Genomic DNA, 20,936 nt, shown 5'->3' with positions numbered 1-20,936 from the left:
GTGTACATCCCTAACTTATTCTGTGACCAATGGAAAGAGTGAGACTAAACACCAACTCCCTCACCCCCCCCCCCCCCAAAGAATCAAACAAGACCTTGGTCTTACTGGACCCTCATCTAAGCTAGTTGCCCACCCAAGCCAATGAACAGCAGAGTTCAGCTGCAGGAATATACAAGCTATTAGCTGGGCTTGGTATGGCTTCCTAAGGCCACAGAAAGAGGTACAGCTCTGGCAAGGGAGGGAGGCTGCTCTGTACCTTATGTACAGGCCCCAGAACTGAGGTTTTTATTCTATCATCATCTCTGCACATTCCTCAGGGAAAGTGCTCCACACTCGGGGTTACAACTTTTAGGACTCTAAGGGTCTGAAGGCAAAGACATTTATGGATTCACAATGGTCAGAGGATAAGGGGAGGGATTCTCTCAGATCCTCAGTCCCTGCAAGCTTTTTTGGTCCCAATGCCTCCTCTGCTGGAAAACATGCCAGCCGTCCTGGGCCTAGTCAACTTAACATCCCACAAGCATCAGGGCTTCCTAGGCAGATTCCAAAGGGTTTATTTTCAGATGCCTGTCCCCCACAGGCCAACTAGTGAAAGAAAACCCTAGGGCAGAGAACACAGAATCAATAAAGACAGTCCCGGATCCTGCAGCAGAGATGGCAATAGCCTGCATCTGACAGGATTTGGTCTTCTCTGCTGCCGAATGCATCTGGCTTAAGTCCGGCCCTCACTGCGGGAATTGATGACTTTTTAAGAAGCACACCCCTAGACCAGTCATGCTCTCTCCCCCCCACCCTCCCTTCCATAAACAAAAGAGACTGTTGGACTTTAAACAAGTCCAGGAAACATTTAACAAAAAGGGGACACCCTCCTCTCCTTTCCAGTCCACTCTTCTGCCCCATTCCAGAGCAATATTTAAAGAAAAACAAACCAATAATTGAGTCTTAGCTAGTCAGACTACATTGTCCTCAAGGGCATTTACTCCTTCCATCCATAGCAAATTCAGGAACTAGAGGTAATATTTAAACTTTCAAGAAATTCAACAAGAATCAAAATACATAGAGAATAGAGGTCTAGTCCGAAGGTAGAGATGGTGGTGGGATAACTGGTTAGCAGCAACAGTTTCCCCAACTGATTAAATCACCCCTCCCCCAGTCCATCTCACAGTGATAAAGGGACTAGGAAAACTGAGATCTAATCAGACTTGACTAGAATATTCAATGTCTAAGAAGTCAGAAATAAATTAAAAAAAAAAAAAAAGGGGGGGGGGGGGGCGGGAATGATTCCAGGGAGCCAGGAGCCAAGAGCAAACCCAGCAGGCTGTTTAATCCTCTGCAATAGTGCGGAGAGGAACTAAACCTGAATCACTCCCCCCCCAACACTCTAGATAAGTTGTGCACAGTGTAGATTTCCACAATATGATAACAAAATCGGGAATAGAGCTAGCTACGGAGGGGTTTGTGGGGAGAATGGCTAGGGCACACAATCATTCCCTAGTCCTCTAGGCACAAGCAAGCAAAAGGCTAGAGGCTAAATAGAGGAAAGAAAAAACCCTTAGAGAAACGGGGGCTAAAAACTGGAAACCCACCACTTTCTGAGGGAACAGTTAAAGGGAGCACAAGTGGAGTGAGGAATGCGTGAGCCTGTATATGAGTGTGTGTGTGGGGGGGGGAAGAGTGTCATGCACAGCTGGAAGAGAAAAAGAACTCCCTTCCCAGGGCACATCTGGAGGGCATTCAGCCTCCCCCTCCTTTCTCTCACACACCTTTACCACGGCACAGCTGGTGAAGGGGACTGACACCTCATTCTCCCACTGCGGGAACACAGCTGGAAAGGGCCTGAGGGCGCTCACTCCACCGGTCCACACCTTGGTTCTAGAGGGTCTAAGCCTATGGGAGCGGGGGGATGGGGAAGGTGGTGGGACAGCTGAGGTTGAGAAGGAATGTAAAGGAAGTGTCGGGACCCAGACTTCCCCCCTTCATCTTCCTTCGCGGGGCACAGCTGGAACAGGAAAGGGGGTGGGGGCACCCTCCAGATGTAAACAAGTTGATCGGTTCCCCCCTCCGCCCTTCCCCCACAGCTGGCCGCACTGACGCGAACGCACAGAAGTTGGTGGCCCCGGGTCTTACCTGCAAGCAGCTTTACGCACCCCGGACGCCAGCTCAGGGACTCCGGGGCCAGGGGCTTCACCGTGGCCTGCAGTGGCAGCCGCGTCCCCCCACCCCTAACCTGGTCCTTTCCTTCCTCCGTCTCCCCTTCACTCCCCGGCGAGTCGGTCCCGGCCGCTGCGGCGGCGGTGGCGGCGGCAGCAGGAAGTGATTTCCGCTGGCTCCCTCCTCACATGGACTTTCTCCGACCTCGCCCAGCACCGGCGGCTGCACCGCGGCGGGAGGAGGAGAGAAGAGGAGGGAGGTGGCCCGGGAGGAGGGTGATTTAAAGAGACAGTCCCGCGCCCGGCCCGCACCGCACCGCCTCCCAAATACACGCACGCACGCACGCACACTCACACAAACACTCACACGCTACAACTAATATTACATACGGACACCGCATCTTAGGATCCCCCCCTTGTCCCCAGGAGAGACTAGAAGAAAGAAGGGGGTGGGGGGAAGGAGATAAGGGAGATGAGAGAGAAGAAAGCGGGAGAGCAGAAAATATTAAAGGGGAAAAGAAAAGGAAGAGGAGAAACGAACAGGTGACACTTGGGAAGGAGGAGAAAGCTGAAAATGAGAAAGAAAGAAGGGAACAAGAATTCCCTGTCGCTCTGCTGCCGTATCCTAGGCCTTCTGCCCCAGGGGAGTTCTGCGGACCCCTTCTATATTGGCCCTTCTCTTTCGGCAGAGGGAAGGGAGAAAGTATTTAACCACCTCAAAAAGTGGATAATGGGGCTCATGGCTCTGGGATGCTTTGCTCTCTCCCAAAGGCAGCCTACAATGCATTATTAGTTAATGTTTGCAAAGTGCTCAGGAGATGGAAAGAGCTAAGTGTTATTACCAAATGCACCTGTACTATTCCAAATGTGTATATCCCAAATTAAATGGCAACATGGAAGGCTTTTGGCTGGGAACAGTCACTACCCATTGACATTTATGGCTGGCCATAAAAAATATCTATGTGGAAATGTACTTTTGCTAATCACAGTGGATCCTTGGGCTGTGTCTCTTCCTTGAGATATGCATCCAAAGCAACAACACAGAATAAAGAAGGGCTGGCCTTTTTCTTCTGCACGTTCCCTTCTCTAGCCCCAAAGTATTCCTTAAAGAGTTAAATTGCTCTAAACCCTCATGTTTCCTCTGCTCATCTCACAGGCTGCTTCTAGAATGGTACAGTGTTATAATGCTGCGCTTAAGTGCTGGCTAGGCAAGATGGAAAATATATCATCATATGCATATTTGGCAAGGGCTTATGGAGATAACGAAAGAAATACTCTTTTTTCCAATGTTGCAGTTTATTATTTTTCAGGGGAAGGAACTGAGAAAATGAAATCTGTTTGGATGCAGCTCCTTGTCTGCATTCAAATCCTGTGTGAGCAGAATATGCACACGGTGTGACTCACACTGCATTCCACACGCTACTATTTAGTCATATATAGCTAAACAAATCAGCCCATATGGCACCACATTTATCTAAATTCTCATTCATTTGGACTAAGGTCTCATTTTAAATAAGTGGATGTAAATAAAACCCATCAATAAAGTAAATTAACATAGGAGAACATCAGCAATACCCTTTGTCCTTCCAGCCCCTCAGGGGGGCACAGAGGGACATGGCTGGAAAGGCCTTGGGTGCTCTCCCAGATGGCACTGCAAATACTTCCCCCCACCCTTTATGGATTATTACAGGATCAACTGCATTACAAAAAGGAAAAACTCAACTCTTGACTGTGATTCATCTGCCCAGTCTGAAAATTAGATAATCTCTGAGATCTCACTTAGCAAAGTTCTTGTACATCATGGGTGCTTAATAAATGTTTGTTGATTGATGAAAAGTCCTTTCAATTTCAAATGATCCTGTGATCATGTCTAAAATTTACATATTATTCCTATGTCAATTCTTCTCATCCAAGAGAAGTTTTGAAATTATTGGGTGAATTTAAATTGTCAAAAGAAATCCAGTCCACCAAATATTTCCTTTCCCCCAAGTTCAAGTTTGCCACTCAGGAGTCATAGGATCATAGCTCTAGAGCCACAAAGGACTTCAAATGCCATTTAGTTGAGCATCTTCATTTTGCAGAGGAGGAGACTCATGCCTGGAGAAGTTAAATGTCTTGCCCAAGGTCTGAGAAATAGTGACAGAGGCAAGATTTGAATGAATGTCCTCTGACAACATAGGTATCACTCTTTCACTATATAACCCTGTCTCAATGAGGTGAAGGTCATGAGGTTAATCTTCAAGTAGGTCAGATAAATTTGTCCTGTCCTCCACCACTGACTAACTCCTAATCTCAGCCACAGACTGAGGCTTAATTTGAACCACAGGCTGTATCCCTAACCATACTTGCCATTTTCCGAATATTTCTCATAGTTTCCTGACCCCATGACAGATGACCGACCCTATTCTCTCTATGTCTACATGTTATGATCCAAATCATCTAAGTCCCAGATCAAAAACCACCTTTTCTGAAAAATCTTATCTACTTTCCCAGACAAAATTGATCTCTTCTCCCTCTGAAGAATTAAACATAGTACATGTTTGTACAACTCTCATGTACTTGCCTTATTCTATTTTGTATTATATTTGTATACATATCATATCTATTCTATTAGTTTGTGAATTGCTTGAAGGTAGGGAACCATGTTTTATCTTTGAAGGGTCCTTAGCACTTAACATAATTTCTTTATAACACCTTAGATGTGACTCCTCTTCATTCACACAGCCACCACTGTAATCTAGGCCCTCATCACCTCCCTTGTAGAGTATTGCAATAGTTTCTGAATGATTTCCCTGCCTCGAGTCTTTCCCTACTCCAATGCATCCTTCATAATGCAGCAAAACCAATTTTCCCAAAGTATAGGTCTGACCATAATACCTTCTTACTCAAAAAACTCCAATGGCTACCTATTGCCTCTTGAATAAAATACAAATGTCTCTTTGGGGAATGTAAAGCTCTTCAAAACCTGACTTTTTCCTAATCTTTTTATATAGTATGTCACTCAACAAAGATATGGTTCCATCTCTGTCACTTCACAATAATGGTTCCCATATCTGGAAGATTCCTCCTGCTCACCTCTGCCTCTCACCATCCCTAGCTTCCTTCAAGAAAGCACAAGTTCTACAGGAGGCCTTTCTGGATATCCCCTCCCCAGATATTATTACCTTCCCTTCTAAAGTTGCCTTCTATCTACTCTGTGCATATCTTAATATACACCTACTTATTGACATGCAAGTCCCTTGAGGAAAGGGACTATATTAGCTATTTCTTTATAGTCCTATCCTTTCTAGTACCTGGCATAGAATAGGACCTTAAATGCTTGTCAATTGATTGATTAGTGGGATAAAAAAGATCAATAAATATTCGTTTGCTTAAATTGACCAATTCCCAATTTTATATAAGTGTGCCCTTGATCAATGCAGAGATTAGCTCAATGTAGTTCATTTCAACTACTAAAAAAAAAAAATCAGAGAATACATTTTCTTAAAGATTGTATCCTCAGTAGCTGCCCTCAATAAATCTTTTTTTTTTCCTTCAGGATTTCCTTTTGGTTTGAGGGAGGCACATTTTGAAATCTGATTTTGTAAAGTGAGATATGACACAAAAAGATGTTTTGCTTCTGGATTTTTTTTTAAGATCTAAGAGTTTAAATGACTTAAAACTCAATATGAGACAATAGTGGGGCATGACAGTCAAAAAACCCTAACAAGTCTGACATGCTTTTAAAGTACATTAAAAGAATAATTGTATGTAGAATGAGAAAATAGTCCTGCTGTACTCTGGCCTGGACAGTCTATTTTAGGAAGAATACTGACAAATTAGAACGAGTTCAAAGAAGGGCAACCAGGATGGGTGAGAGGCCTGGAGACCCTTCCATACAATGATTTGTTAAGAGAACTGGAGATATTTAGCATTGGGAAAAGAGGATTTAGCAGGGAGATGTGATTGAAGTCTTCTACTGTTTGAAAAGTTCTCACATGGAGTAGAAAGCATGATATAACAGAAAAAGTAGTGGAATTGGATTGAGAAAGGCATTACTATGGGAGTTTTCTCACTTAGAGTCCTCTATACCAATGACATCATAGGTTCAAGTAAAAAAAATGTATTAAAGAGTCAGGGTAGTATAATGGAAAGAATGATGGATTTATAATCAGAAAAAACTCAGTTGTATGAGTATGGATAAGTTCAACCAAGAGAGACAATGGAAGCTCTCTGAGTCTCAGTTACCTCAGTTTAAAACAACTTACTTTCAAGGTCATTGTCAGGATCAAATGAGAGAATGTAAAGTACCTGGTAAAACCTGAACATGCTTTATACATTCCAGGTACTATTAATATTATAATTGCTATTAGTTTTGTTCTGTTGGTCCCCAGAAAGCAGAACCTAAAAACAGTTAAAATTATAAAAAGGCAGCTATAGGTTTCATGCAAGGAAAAATTTCTTAACAATTAAAGCTGTCATAAAATCATAGGCCTAAAGCAGGAAGTCATCTAATTTAATCTGCTTGTTTTACAGATGAGGAAACTGAGACTTTTTAAAAGAATTAGAAACTTTTATCAATGTGATGACCAATCATGATTTCAAAGATCCACTACAGTAGAGACTTAAGGGAATTTTCCCCTTGGGTGAGATCTAGGACTTCCTCTTGGTCCCTAAATGAGAGTTCCTTCGATCTCTAGTGTTTGGTAGAAATTCTATGTGTGTTCATTGTAGACCTAATATTTGGTGGGAAGAAAGTCAAATCTGAAATATATAGCTTGGAATCTCCTTTCCCCACTAACAAATAGTGATAAGGATTTATTTTGAACCTTAAAGTTATTTCTCCAAGACTACCGTGTTTCCCCAATAATAAGACACTGTCTTATTATTTTTTTTGGACAGAAAAACACCAGAGGGCTTATTTTCAGGGGAGGGCTTGTTTTAATGAACATTGACAGCAATTTTAATAAACAGGTAAATGTGAACAAAAAAATGTACCTTTATTCAATAATGAATTCAATAAAGAACAGGATGACGTGCTCACTGCTGCAGCTCTGATTGGATGCAGCTCAGAGCAGCGTGCGTTTCATGGGGGGTGGGGGGGTGGGGGGACGGTGCATACAGAGGGTATAATAATGTAGCGTGTAGCGCAGGGGATCACCTTCACTACAGTAGCAATCTCAATAGGGCTTATTTTCGGGGGAGGGCTTATTTTAGAGGAATCTTACACAGTAAGGGGAGGGCTTATTTTCGGGATAGGTCTTATTATCGGGGAAACACGGTAACTATTTAAAGGAGTAGACAGATATTAATTCTTGCCTGGTGATCACCCCTCCCTCTCCAAGGACAGCAGAGTGACCAGCCTCTGGCTCTAACCTCTGCTCCTGGAAGGAATTAAATCTCTCCCTTAGGGAAGGATTGATAGAGGAGATGCTAGATACAACTGTTCTTGTCTCCCTTCAAAACTCATTTAGACAGTCACATTATAAATGTTTTTAATGAACTTTGTTTTTCTTTTGTTCTAAATGGGGGATAGAGTTTAGAAGGGTGAGAAGGTAGATTTTTGATGATTGAAATAAAATATTAAATACAACAAAGTAACTGATACAAAGTGAAATAATTAAATTTATTGACTTACATAATAAACCTTACAATTAAAAAAAACCTTTTAATATGCAACATGCCTTCATTTTGTGGCAATCACTTGTTTTACTTGATTTGACAGTGAGTTCACACATTTTTCACACATTTTTTAATTAATCATGAAACCAAATATCATATTGAATATTAAGCATTCTTTTATAGACAGACCATTTTCTAAGTCTAACCCTGAATATAATCCATAGATTTTCAGTGAGTTTAAATCATATGAGTTCTCAAACCATTGAGGCATGCATATCTCCCTCTTGAGGATAAATTTCTTAACTTTTCATCATGTATGGCATTGTATTAGGTTATATGGCAGTATTCCATCTCCATTTCAGAATTTCTATAATTTCAGAATAACTTTGATTCTTCATAAGTGAATATATTTATCAGTGTTCATTATTCCCTCAGTGTGGACAACTTTCACATCTACTAGAAGTTAAAAAACAAAAACCAACTGTCCCCCCCTCAGTTCTTTTAATGGACATTACATGATCTAATGAAGATGCCTAGATTTCATAGACTCAAATCAACTTCTTAGAACCATGTTTTTGAATTGAGGAAAAAAAGGAGTTTCATCATCAAAAATTATTTTTGTCCAATCTTCATTATCCCGGTCCTTGTATGGTTTGGATGTAAATGGTTTCTTTTCTTCAAAGCATTGATTAGCAGTATTTTTAAATTTGGTCTTCTCCTTCTTTCAGCTTCAAGAATCCTGGACTACAATGTAGAGGAATCAATAACAATCCCCTTCACCCCAACTGCTAGGTCCTTCTAAAGGTTTATTTGATTTCTGAGGATTAACAAAGCTCTTTTGTAGCAATAATTTGTCAGTTCTTAGAACTTTTTCTCTTATTTTCTTTCTTTTTTAAAACATTTTTTGGCTATACTTTCTTTTACCTTTCAGTATTATTGATCCTATTTTGTTGAGGGTTTGAAGGATCCTTGAAACACTTCTCCACACCAACAACTACTATAACATCTCTAACAGTCATTGAAGTGTGCTCTTTAAAAACACAATTTTACTCATTTCCTTTGAATAATATATATTTTTTAAAACCTCATAATTAAAAATACAATAAAGGGCAGTAAAGAAACATGTCTATGGCATGAAATCTAACACTTAATTAGTATAGAACTTAACAAAGGGAAACCAACTTAATCAAGTTTGATCTGGTCCAGGTCAGACAATCTGAGTCAGCCTAATATCAAGATAAGAATGTGCATGTGACCCTCACTGTCTTAAAATGAAACTATATCAAAATGATTACCTGTCACAAATAATTCACATGCCAATTTTGGTCACTATGACTCGATCATAGAGTACATGGAGTAAGTAAGAAGACTGGGAAGATAGGAAGGGCCAAGGTTGTGAAGAGCTTTAAATGCCCAAATAGAGAAGTTTATATTTGATAATAGGGGTAATATATAGCCACTGAAGTTCACTGAGGGAGGAGGTAACATGACAACATCTTCACTTTAAGAAAATAACTTTGACAATTGTATGGAAGATGGATTGGAGTAGGAAGAGACTTGAAGCAGGGATATAATTTCTATTATAATGGTCCAGGTGAGAAATTATAAAGACCAGAGCTAGAGGGTGGCTGTGTGATCAAAAAGAAGAGGACATATCTGAAAGGTGCTATTCATAAAGAAACAACAATATTTGACAAATGATTTGATATGAGATAATTTAGAGTGAGGAGTAGAGGATAATGCTGAGTTTTCGAACGATGGTGATATCATCAAAAGTAATAGGGAATAGGGGCGGCTAGGTGGCACAGTGAATAGAGCACTGGCACTGGAGTCAGGAGAACCTGAGTTCAAATCCATCCTCAGACACTTAACACAAAATTAGAAGTGTGACCTTGGGCAAATCACTTAACCCCAATTGCCCTACCTTCTCCCCTCCAAAAAGAAAAAAAAAAGTAATATCGAAGTAGGAAAGAGGGTTCCTACCAACCTTAGTTTCTGGGATTCTGAAATTAAAAGCTCTGTGCTCTACCAACAAAAAGAGAAGTGGAGGTGGGGAGAGCGAGGGGAAATCGTGCCTTCTAGTTCCTAAGTGTTGTTTTAAGACAACAGCAATTGAGAAATTCCCATAGCTGAGAGATAACATGAATTACAGGCACTTGCCTATTCATAGGAAATGCCATGCTACCTTTTAAGAGCATGCTCTTGATCCACTATTATGAGGAATTGCCTTTCAAGATATGTCTCCATTAGAGGGGATAGATTGCAGTGAGTCATCCACACTCTTTCACCTATTGTCTTTTGTCACCAATGATCAGGAATTTTACAACACAGTCAGCCAAAGGACCCTGAACCTAGGACTGTGACCACTATGCTCTAACTACTAGGACATTTAGCCCATAGGTAGGGCAAGATATTATAATAGTCTGTGTAGCCTTCAGGTGAACTAGTCAAAAAGTTGATTTACTAGATAAACTTCATGTACTTAGTGCCAAAATTGTATTCATTTTTATTATTTGGAAAGCAAACAAGCAAAACACTCATTACCTACTTCTTAAACACAGTGAAATTCCTTTTAAGCAATATCTCTTTATATTCAGCTGTTTCTAAATTCCCAGCTTATTTCAAGTAATATAGAGTATGAATCCAACTAGATCTGACTTGTCTTATAAAGAGAGCTCCTTCGATCCACCTCTGGCCACTTGATTGTTTATTGGTCTCAGGATTCCCAGGACTCTTAGTAATGTGTCCACCATCTCCCAGTTTTTAGGCAGTTCCAATAAAAGGAATCTTCATTGCTGATACTACTTTTTAATTTTTCCTTTCTGAGTGCTAAACTAAGATGAAAACTAACATTGAAAAATCTCAGTCACACCCTGAGTGAGATGAACCTAGTACTAAGATTCCATTTACCTAAGGTATTCTCTGTATATCACTATCAGGTTTTGGGTGTGGTTAAAAAGAAAAGAGACAGGAATACACAACTTTGAAACAGGTTAAGATAGCAATTGAAAGTCAAGTTAAAAGCCATATTCCCACCTTTCAGGAAGACCTAAGAAGAACCTAGGAGCAAACCCACTCAAATCTCAAGCAGAAAGCATGATCCAATGGAAAGATCTCTAAGTTGGAAATCAAGAGATCTAGATTCTAGTCTTGGCCATTGCAGTAGACTTTTTGTATTTAGTCTCCCTACTTCAAGCCTTTCCCTCTCCAATCCATCCCCCACACAGCTGCCAAGCATAGGAATTATGTCACTCCCCTATTCTATAAACTTCAATTGCTCCCTATTACCTTTAAGGTCAAATACAAAAGTCCTTTCTAATGGCTCCTTCCTATCTTTCTAGCTTTTTTCTATATTACTCATCTTCTCACTCTCTGGCCAGGCCAAATGACTTTCATACTGTTCCTCAAACATGACATTCTATCTCTGGCATTGAGGCCTCTGTACTTGCTATCCCTCATGCCTGAAAGTTCTTTCTCTTTAGTTCTTCCCTTGAGAATATCTAGTTTCCTTCAAAGCTCAGTTCAAGCATCACTTGCTACATGAAGCTGTTTCTGATCCTCCTAGATGTTAGTGCCTTGCCCTCCCAAATTACATTATATTTCTTCTTTATACATTTTGTATGCATTTATATGTGTATAATCAGGGCAGCTAAGTGATGAAGCAGAGTGCTAGGCCTGGAGTCAGGAAGATCTGATTTTAAATCCAGCCTCAGACACTAGTTGTGTGACCCTGGACAAGTCACTTAACCCTTATTTGCTTTAGTTCCTCATCTATAAAATGGGGGCACAATAGAGAAGGAAATGGCAAACCACTCCAGTCTTTGCCAAAAAAACTCCACAGACAAGTCCATGGGGTCACAAAGAGTTGGACATGACTCAATGACTGAACAACAACAAATATGTACAAAATGTATATTTATATATGTAGAGGCAGTATGGAGTAATGGATAGAGGGGCTTGCCTCAGAGTTGAAAAAAATCTGAGTTCAAATCACTTCTGATACCAATTCAACTGTGTGACCTTGGGCAAATTATTTATTTCTCAGGGCTCTGGGCAATACTCCAAGTTGAAGAGAGCATTTGCTGACTTTCAATGGTAGAAAGAGTTTCTTCATCCAGGAATTCCTTTTACCAATGGAATTACAAGTCCAGTCACTCTCACTAGCCCACTTAGGCACGTACATGTCATTTCCCCTGATAGAATATAAATTCTCAGTAAGCAGGAATTATCTCAATTTGGTCTTTGTATTCCTAGCACTCAAGACACACAGTAGGTGCTTCATACATGATGGTTGTTTGATTAGTTCTCTAGTTGAAACTATCACATTAAACACTCTCTGATGACTTGGAGCAAATCAATTGACCCCTCTGGACATTAATTTCTTGACCTTAAAAATTAGGATTATAATTTCTCCTCTGACAGGGCTGTAAGGACGTTGAGATAACTGGGGCCTTTTCCCAGGGTGCTAACATCTGTTGTGATTCTTTCTCAGCACAGTGCAGACTGTCATCTTCATGCTTCCCAGTCCTCTGTCGACCAGTGCTAGGCAACCTGCCCACACACACTGTAACACTGACAAGTCACCTATCTCATGGGACCTTTCTTTCTCCACAACCTCTATGGGGCTCAGGCAGAAGTCTCTAGAGGAAAAGCTCCTCCCTATCCCAACAGGTTGCACCTGTGGTCAGACTGCCATTTCCATGAACCACCTGTTTTTGCCCCTGGGTGAAAAAATTCCTAGTTAATAGTCTTCTCCTCTATCTCTTTCCAGGTATATTGTAAGAGTGAGAGAAGGGACATGAAAGCGTTCAGGGAAAAAAAATTAAATTTAAAAGTTCATTAGAAATTCCCCAGGGCTAATAGGTATCTTGGGGCAGCTAAGTGGCACAGTGGATATAGTGCTGGGTCCAGAGGCAGTGAGACTCATCTTCCTGAGTTCAAATCTGGCCTCAGACGTTTACTAGCTGTGTGACTCTGGGCAATTCACTTAACCCTATTTGCCTCAGTTTCCTCATCTATAAAATGAGCAGGAGAAGTAAATGGCAAACCACTTCAATGTCTTTGCCAAGAAAACCCCAAATGGGGTCATGAAGAGTTAGACACGACTGAAAGGACTCAACAACAGCAAATGGGTAACATTTTAATTACCTTCTCAAGGGGTGGTCGGGGAGCTGAAAGGAGGGACAGAATTGGCACACAAAATTTTTCTTAAACAATGTTAAAAATAGTTAATAATTGGGATGGCTAGGTGGCACAGTGAATAGAGCATCAGCCTTAGAGTGAGGAGGACCTAAGTTCAAATGTGGCTTCAGGCACTTGACATTTACTAGCCATGTGACTTTGGGCAAGTCACTTAACCCCAATTGCCCTGCAAAAAAAAAAAAATAGTTAATAATTTTAAAATTCCCTAGGTCTGACTGCACATCTTCTTCCAGTACTCTATGATCCAGCCAAACTGGCCTTCTTTCTCTTCCTCACACAAGTCACTGCAACCCCTGTGTAAAGTGCTTCTTCACCCCTGTTTCATAGAAGCCTCTTTTCTTTCAAGTTGCAACCCAAGCATCACATTCTAAATGAACCCTTTCCTGACCCCCTCAATTACAAGTGCCATCCCTTTCAAAATAAAAAAACAAAACAAAACAAAAGCCATTTATTAAGAAGAACCTATCATGTACCAGGTATTATGCTAAACAATTTACAAAGTAAAGTACCTTTATTTCTTTCAACTACTTCTAACTTTTAGTAAGTACCTTGCTTTTAACTACTTTGTATTTATCTGTATTTGTTCTCTTTTATATTTATTCTGTTTTTCCTTAAATGTTTTTGTTGTCTCCTCCATTAGAATGTATTGCGAGTAGAAACTATTTCATTTATTGTATTTTCTATCTACTCATCTGGGACAGTATCTGGCATAAAATAGGCACCTAATAAAGGTTTCTGAATAGATTGAGCAGAAACAAGTACTATCTTGGACAGTCTGAGTTCAATTCTTCCTTGCCTTTGAGTGTTGGGCATTGCTGGATTTTGAGATTTGAACCCCAGTTCTAGCCACCAATGACAGCAATCTTCCTTGGCCAGGAGTACCTTGTCTTTGCAATGGCAAAAGAAAAGATGAGAGGAATAATATCCAGATGTTGTAGTCCAGACTTTGGATTTTTCTGGCCTATTTTTTCTCTGCTCGGCAGGTTGTTTTATTTTTTTAACCATGTTCTCTCCTCCTGTCCAGTCGCCTTTATTAGTCCCTTGTCTGAGGCCTCCCTATAGTTTGAGCTACTTTATCTGGAAGCTTCTAGGCTAAAAACTTCCAACTTCTAGCCCTTTCGTGTTTCTCTCTGCCTTTTGACCTCAGAGGTGGGAAATCCATCAGTCTTGCAGAATGGTACCTTTTCTCTCTCTGCGAAACTACTGTTGTTAGAGCTGCCATCACCCTCTTCTCTCCAGGAAGCAAGCTGCCCCCAAAGCTGCTAAAGTTATGAAGTATGGGCCTGGGAATCCCACCAAGAAATTACTGCAGTCATACACCAAATTTTGGGAGCAGCTTTATGGACTCTTTCTTCCCTCAATGGTCTGAAGATCATCCTGCCAAGTGCATCCTGGTAACACGCCCTTCTTATATCCCTTCTCCACCTCTTTTCCATCCCATTTGGGGGTTGTGGATATCTGTCCCAGTCCCAGTGTGAGGGAGTTGGTGGGCAGCTCTACATTGGAGATGTCAGTATTAAAGGCTCCTTTAGCTGCCCTAGTACCCTTCTCCTGTTGCCCCTGCATTGAGTTTCCCCAGTTAAACTATATGGACTTCTCTTTTGGGTCACCTCAAATAAGCAACCCAAACAAAAAGAACTATTGCTTTCAGCATTGCCTGATTTCTTTGATTCTCCTCTGAAGCCCTTTTAGTCCCAGCAACTGATCAGCTAATCATACAAGTTAGGTTTTTTATTTGTCCATCTTTTCTAAACATTTCCCCTGCTGAGTCTTTGAGATGTTAGATTTTGTTCATAAACAGAATACTCCTGCCATTGGCCTGCTTAGAAGGAAATAGCCTCTTCTTTGTTCTCCTAGACTACATAGAGGCTAATATCAGTACCAATGCCAGAGATGTCAAGGATGGGATTCCTGCTTAGGTATGGGTTGGACTGAATGACCTCTGAGGTCAATTCCATTTCTGTGATATCAATTTGTAAGAGTTTTTCTGAAAGTGTAAAGACATTCTGCTTTATTAGTATATGGATAGAGAGCTGTTCTTTTTTAGGGTCTCTATATCTTTTCAACTAAATCTGAGACATTGAATTCTTAGAATCTCATTTTAAAATTTTGTTTAAGTTTTTTATTTTATTCTGATTTTTGTAATGATTCTGGGTTCATCTTCCAGACTTGCCAATAGTTCAATTCCTTGAACATCTGCATATATTTCAGGAAAGGTTGTACAAATGAAACAAGGTCAGCCAAGAGGTTTTATGTTCTTTCCTTTGTACTGTGAGTGCTCCATCACATTCAACTCATCCTTCAAGGCCTAGCTCTATGAAGCCTTCTCCATGAAGCCTTCCTGCACACACCAGCCCTTCACTAAACTTCTACAATGCCTCTATTCAGTACTAATTATTTTATTCTTTGGTTGCTTGGGATCCCTTTATTTCTATTAATTCTATAAAAGATTATGCTTTTTGTTTCTTCTTTATTCCCAAGGTCTAATATGGACCAAGGCACAGGTAAGGCACTTAATAATTAGTTAACAATGCTTTGGAAATACAAATATGAAAGAAGCCAAGCACTGGGCCTGGAGTAAGGAAGATCTGAGTGCAAATCCAGCCTCAGACACTTACCAGCTGCGTGCCCCTGGGCAAACCACTTAACTTCTGTTTGCCTCCGGTTCCTCATCTGTAAAATGAGGACATATTGAAGGAAATGGCCAACCACTCTAATATCTTTGCAAGAAAGCCCCATGAAGAAGTTCATGGGGTCATCAAGAGTCCAACATGACTGAACAACTGAACAACATACACAGGTCTGTGCAGTTTCTTGAAGATACAAAGATAAAAAAAAAAAAAACAACATACACGCCACTCTTAAGAAGCTAACAGACCAGTGGCAGAAAGGACAAGTATACAATAACTGTGGTACTGTGTAGAGTGAGATAATTGCAAAGAAAGGTACTAAACCTGAAGAAGGAAGAGGCCAATTTCTCCTTGGGGGAAGGGTGGAGGAATCTGGGAAGACTTTCTTAGTTTATCTAATCTGTGCCTGGAAGGAAGGGAAGAATTTCCACATATGGAAATGTAAGGTGTGGGAGGGTGACTGGAGAATCTATTCCAGAGATGGTGGAGGGTGTGGGCAAAATTACAAAGAAAAGAGAGATAAAGTTAAGAAAAGAAGACTGAAAGTCATAGGATTAAGATAAGGCTTGGGGCTAAATTGTGAAGAGTCTTGAAAATCAGAGTCCAATTTTGGACTGCTACAATTATGTGGAATATAAATTATATGAATAATAGATGTGCTAGCTCTCTCTGTGACCCTGGATTAGTCATTTGACTTCTTGGCACCTGTAAAATCAGGGCATTGAACTGAATGATTTTTAAGATCACTTCTAACTCTCTCTGATTTCTATTTTAGAATTAAATTCAACATATTAAATGCCTACTGTATACAGAGTATTGAACTAGTCACTAACACATTTGTATCCTATTTGAAAGTTTGTGATACTTTTTTTTTCATAAAAAAGCTTCAAGTTAGGTACTATAAATATTATTATGCCCATTTGACATATGAGGAAACAGAGAGAGGAAAGTAAACTGACCTAGGCAGGGTAGAACAACCAATGAGTGACAGAGCTGAGATCTGAACTTTAGTCTCATGAGTACAACTCTGGCCCTCCTTCCATTATTCCCTGCTATCTCAGAACATCATGGTCTTTCATTCCCTTTCTTAGCTTTTCTATACCTGAATTTTATTTTATTTTTTGGAACTGTTTAGGGATGATAATACAGCAGAAATGTTCAGTGGTGTGCTTCCCAATAGCTTTAAATGCATTTTCACATATTATTTCATTTGTCCTCATAACATCCTTGTGCAGGATAGAGTGGGGCTAAGGGGATGGAACAAATGTTTTTGAAATCACTATTTAATGTTTCCTAACAGCTCAGGATGAAGGGATTTCATTAATGCTCAACACTTTTCAAATTGAGCACAGGAAGCAAGGTAAACACACTTTTCTCTTCAGTGCCTTTGGCCAAGCAGGTCAAACTTTTAAATGATCTGGCATGGGGGTAATTCACTTCCCAAATCTTAGGGAGGGAGTCAGGAAGGTAAGAATAGCTTTCCGCCCACAGTTTTTAAAATGCATCCCTTGTCATTTTTAAATTGCTTTATGATGGAAGGGAACATTTCTTACTTATCATGTGATATTTTAAAAGTGCTCTGGACCTGAAGAAAACATGTTTATTTACTACTGGACAATGTTAGATGGATGGAGAAAAAAGTGCTTCGGAGACAAGGAAAACCCATAATATCCAAAGTTTCCAATAATGCTGATAAACTGTTTGAAGGTCAAAGACAATTTTGTTGTTTTTTTTTTCTCTTTAAAAAATATCTATCCTTTCTAATAGAAAAACTACTGGAGAACTGAGAGAAGTACTTGATCAAATACCTTGCATTTACATTCTCTCCAGGGAAGCAAACTTTTATTGTCTGAAAAGTAGTTTACTGAAGCAAAGGAAATAATTCCACAATGTTTTACAACCCCTTACTAACATTTTTCGGGTGGGGAATCTTCATTGGAACCTACTTAAAATGGTGCTTGGAAGTTGGTCTACTGCCAAAATTAGGGAAATCAATATTCCGTATACAAGTTTTGATGATATTCGCTCCCTTCAATGGCAGTCACTGGAAAAGTGATGGATATTGTCTTTTGCTTTCTGATTTTATGTCCAGTAGAAACATAAAATGGCACTACAGGAAAACTTCTAAATGTGAGCAAGTTTGGGAGGGATGGTCCTGTTTGTAAAATGCATCAGAGGAGGTAAGTAAGGCAAGGAGTTCAGTTGGACTGTGGTCGCTTATCATGGATTGTTGACTTATGTAAGAGGAGGAAGGACTTCTGCTCCTGTTGTTAGACTGGCAATATGAATGAAATTGAGAGTAAGTAACTATTCAGATGATTCAAGTTGCTTACAGTCAAAATAAGTCATCTAGAATCCAAAGTATTTTTTTGTTTTTTTTCTTTAGCATAATCCTAAATTATCTACCTGATCCTTGTGCAGATTTAGTCAACTTCTAATAGACCTGCGTTATGAAATTCTTGTCCATCACTCAATGGAGAGAATTTTGACAACATCATCCATGTCTTGAATCCTATGTAAGGAATGTGGGGGATTCAAGAGAAAGAGGACGTGTAGTTGCAATCCAGGAGGAGCTAGTAATCTGGCCTGGTAAACAAGATTCATACAAGTAAAATGGAGAACAAAATAGGATGGGATAGAATTAAATGCAAAATAATATGAACATCCACCATGGACTACTCAGATGTCTTGGGTGGTGGTGGTCCTGAGTACTAGAAGGTTATACCAATTAAGTAATATGCTCCAGCTGGTTCTACCATGACAGAAAAAGGTTTGAAGATGGTTTGATATAAATGAAGCCTGCTTTCTGAAGACTGGACTATTTAAGCCTGGAGAGACTTGTTGCCAGCAGGAAGGGCCCTTGATGAGGAGTTCTCTGGCTCTGGCAACTCATGAAACAAAACTATGTAGTCAAATCCAAGTACTATAGGAATTCAGATGAGAGGAAAATCAGTGAGAGGTGCAGAAGTCTTATAGGAAAAGCTGAATGGAGTGAATGGAGGAGCAGGACTTGACCTAGGACTTGATTGTTGAATAAGTGACAGGAATATATTCCAGTATCACTTTGCTTTCTGTGAAATGGGTGACTATAAACAAATAATTAGGTAAACTTCTGAGAGTGGTAAAGAATTGTAACTGGTATAGATCTAATCAACATGACAGTAGAAGAAGTGAGATCCGTCTTGTCTGACTTCCAGGACCCCAAATGGCAGCATTCCACTTGAGTGCTCAAACAGAATGGGTTTGAGTTGAGCTCACATTAACCTTTATCTTCCATGTCTTGGAAGGTTAACCTCTTCAGTTTCTATTGGGACAAAGCAATTTAATTTTAAGAATACTACATGCATTAAATTACAAACACTAGTCAAGGAATTTAGTCAAATTCTGGGCAGCAAGAGTTACTGAAGAAGTACTTGTTCAATGCAATCAAATTAGATTGAATCCTATTTTGGTAAAGACTTACCTATATGACTTACATACAGTAGGTCCTTAAAAAAATGTTTCTGGACAAAATGAATACAAATCTAGCACTTCTCCAAGTAGCTTCTGTGGAAACCTGGGGCTCCCTGAAGTAGTCCAAGTGATTCTGACAAGAAAAAAAGTATAAGAGCAGAGCAACATATTCTGTACACGCATCTGCTTTGTTGTCTGTGTTGATCATGTATAGCATTGTGTGCTTAGCAGATGTGAGAAACCATCAGACATTGGCCAAACCATGTCACATGATTAAATGTTGGCTGCATGTTTGCTATACATGTGCATGTGTATAAAATAATCATTGTCCATTTATAGTCTTTGTTTTTATTATACCTCATTTTGTGTTAATGCCAATTATGGCTAGTTGGGGACAATTAGAAAGTCTAAAGAGCAAAAAAGCAAAAATGTTAATGACTAAGATTAGGATGATAAAATCAATATTGATGAACCTGGTTCAAGCACTCAAGCCATATACAAAAGAAGCACAACTCTGATTATAGCTATCTACAATGGGGGTTGTTTCTAGTGATACAGATGTACAGTATGTATATTGTTATCAATTTTTAAAAATTGTTCTATGTTTCTGGCAAAAAAAATTTACAAATAAAATTGGGCGAGCTAAATGTTTTAGTTTTTAAAAGGAAAAAACATGAACTGAAGCAAGCTCCCAAAATAATAGTTTGTGGAAGTAAAAAAGGAATATGAAAATTTTGAAGCATTTTACAGGATGGTAATAATGACTTAAGATCATTTGAGCCCCAATAAGGGATAAAACCTGAATTAATCAGCCAGAAGAAGCACTCTGGCCTACAGACGTGCTTTGCTTTGCTCTCTGAGTGATCCCAAAATGCCCCTTCATATGTCAGCAACTACAAGGCTGAATGAAGCTGATTAGGAGTATTCTTCTGTTTATTGAATGTCCAGGGCAGGATGCCTTCTACCTGACACTATCTTGAATAATGGGACTTTTTCTTATCTTAGCACATTATGGACATGTTATTCTATGTTATGCTACATATAGAGTCATGTTAATGATAAAAGAAACACAGACATCATGGATCTATAATTTCAACTGACACCTTGATATTCTCTTATCTTATTGTATTTATAATCTATCCAGTTAAGAAATCCTTTTCTCATATTATGGTTAACACATATGGAGAATATAATTTTGGTTGTCACAGACATCCTGAGTTGGGATTGCTCTAAGTGTATAAAGGGTTTTCTTCAGCTTGCTTATCTCATTTCAGAATCATTTTTTGACTCCCATGCATGTATTCTGCTAGCTTAAGAGGAATAAACAATAAGTACACATCACCTAGCTTGTTTGCCTCTTTTAAGCAAACTTCTAGGTTGACAGGGGCTATCTTCTATTGTTCCCAATTATAAAATACTTATTGCTACCAAACAAGCATATCTTTGTCACTAAGTTGCTTATAGTGCTGTTAAATTTGGAATAAAATTGATCTGCAAATATGATTTATTTTAAATAAATCTTAGGTTAATTTGGTAGAAGGCATTAACATTTTTTAAAGATTTTTTTTCTGTTGAACTCTGCTTAAGTTTTGTTTATAATTAAGAATTCTGCCACTAAGTACAAAATGTTCAAGAACCAATGAATGAGCAAATGAATCGATAACAGCCAGAGACCCCTCTCCTTTTTCACTTAGACGTGTCTTTCTAGAAGACATGTGGCCAGGGGTCCCTTCTGAATTAGAGTTTCCAGTTCAGCTCTCCCTGGCAAGGACAGAAGATTATCCACTAAGAAAACCTTTATTTTGATGGTACATTTAACTAATGCTGAGTTATAATTGGTATTCTTATGGAACTGGGAAGGACATTTCATCTACATTATTGCCACATAAAATTCATTAGG

The 20,936-nt window shown here is 39.6% G+C and overlaps 1 protein-coding gene and 1 long non-coding RNA gene across 4 annotated transcripts in view; both read right to left on the bottom strand.

Moving 5' to 3' along the window:
• NACC2 (NACC family member 2) overlaps nucleotides 1-2,396 on the bottom strand; it is a 118,789-nt gene extending 116,393 nt beyond the window's left edge. For all 3 annotated transcript variants that reach the window (XM_069108377.1, XM_069108379.1, XM_069108378.1), the window contains exon 1: nucleotides 2,128-2,396. The gene's annotated coding sequence lies outside the window, so the exon portion shown is untranslated. The remainder of the gene's footprint in view (nucleotides 1-2,127) is intronic.
• Nucleotides 2,397-7,757: 5,361 nt separating this feature from the next.
• Nucleotides 7,758-20,490, bottom strand: LOC138177275 (uncharacterized). Its single transcript, XR_011172462.1, has 3 exons — nucleotides 19,047-20,490; nucleotides 15,572-15,626; nucleotides 7,758-13,119 (listed from the first exon to the last, which is right to left on the bottom strand). It is a non-coding gene; the product is annotated as an uncharacterized lncRNA (long non-coding RNA).
• Between the last annotated feature and the right edge of the window lie 446 nt (nucleotides 20,491-20,936).

The sequence above is a fragment of the Petaurus breviceps genome, unplaced genomic scaffold, assembly GCF_028583685.1.
Source record: "Petaurus breviceps papuanus isolate PSGF00001 unplaced genomic scaffold, PetGlider_PUasm1.0 90383, whole genome shotgun sequence".
Classification (NCBI taxonomy): Eukaryota; Metazoa; Chordata; class Mammalia; order Diprotodontia; family Petauridae; genus Petaurus; species Petaurus breviceps.
The sequence above is the reverse complement of the archived record's forward strand: the minus strand, read 5'-3'. Positions and strand labels throughout refer to the sequence as shown.